Source organism: Phyllostomus discolor, chromosome 1 (genome assembly GCF_004126475.2).
Source record: "Phyllostomus discolor isolate MPI-MPIP mPhyDis1 chromosome 1, mPhyDis1.pri.v3, whole genome shotgun sequence".
Taxonomy (NCBI): Eukaryota; Metazoa; Chordata; class Mammalia; order Chiroptera; family Phyllostomidae; genus Phyllostomus; species Phyllostomus discolor.
In genome coordinates, this window is record NC_040903.2 from 185,494,240 (window position 1) to 185,495,559 (window position 1,320).

A 1,320-nucleotide genomic window follows, 5' to 3' on the forward strand; every position below is an offset into this window, starting at 1 on the left:
GAAGTCATCTGAAGGCCAGGTGAGGAGGGCTGGAGGGTCCCTTTCCAGGTAGGCCTGGTCATGTGGCTGCCAAGGTGGTGGCAGTTGTTGGAGGGAGGCCTCAATTCCTCCCCATGTGGATTTGTCTCTCTCTGTCTCTCTCTTTGCTCGTATATGCACAGGCTTTCTGAAAGGATACACAGAATCTGGTGATGTTTGGTGTTTTGGGTGAACAAGTGGGTTGGCTGTTAGCAGTGGAAGGATTATTTTTGTGCTATTTATACTTTCATTATTTCTTTTTATTGTGGTAAAGATATAGATTCCATAAAATTTACCACTTAACCATTTCGTGTGTACTTCTGTGGCATCATGTGCATTCACTGTGTTGTGCAGCCGACTTTAGCACCCCTGTCTGAAACACATTTCATCTTCCACCAATGGACTCTACCCAGTCCTGCTCCCCCAGCCCCTGGCCACCATCTCTCCACTTCCCAGTCCTGTGAACTTGGTCCCTCTGGTACCTCATACAGGTGGGATCATGCTGTGTTTGCCTTTTTGTCTTTGACTTCTTTCTCAGGGCACAGTGTCCTCCAGGTTCATCCCTATTGTAGCCTGTGGGGGCGCCGAATAAGTCTACTGGGTGGGCCCCATCCTGTTTGTCCTTCCTCCCCCCTCACCCCCCGGGGGCGCCTGCCCTTCCCCCTGTTTGTCATTGTGGAGAAGGCTGCTGTCATCCTGGGGTGCAAACATCTCTTTGAGATCCTTGTATCTTCAAATTGTGAAAATATATGCATGTGCTACTTGTTTGAAAAACAAAATTAAAATTCCTAGGGATAAAATACAAAATTAAAGCAGCTAAAGGGGTTCATTACCACCAAACCAAAGAACATATGCGCGTGACCCATGGACACAGACAACAATAAGGGGATGGCCTGAGGGATGGGTGGTGCTGGGCGGAGGTGGGCAATGGGGGAAAAAGTGGGATTATTGCTAGAGCATAAACAATGAAATACAATAAAAAGAAACATTAAAAATTCTCTTCCTTATCTGGTAACCATAAAAAATAAGAGGCACCAAAGTAAGCTTATTCTCTTCCCCAAACCAGGTCTTCTGGGCTTTCTCTTCTCAAAATGGTATTGCATCCTCCTGATCAGCTAGTTATCAGACAGAGCTGGGAAAGGTGAGATATGTGACCTGCCCAGTGTGCAAATTCCAAGGAGGTGCTAACTCTCAAGGTCGGCCTTTCTCTTGAAACCCTGTGTCGAATCCAACACCAGCTCTAGTCCCATCTCCCTCCATGTGAACTCTCCTAGCCATTCCTGTATGCATCGGTGGTGCCTG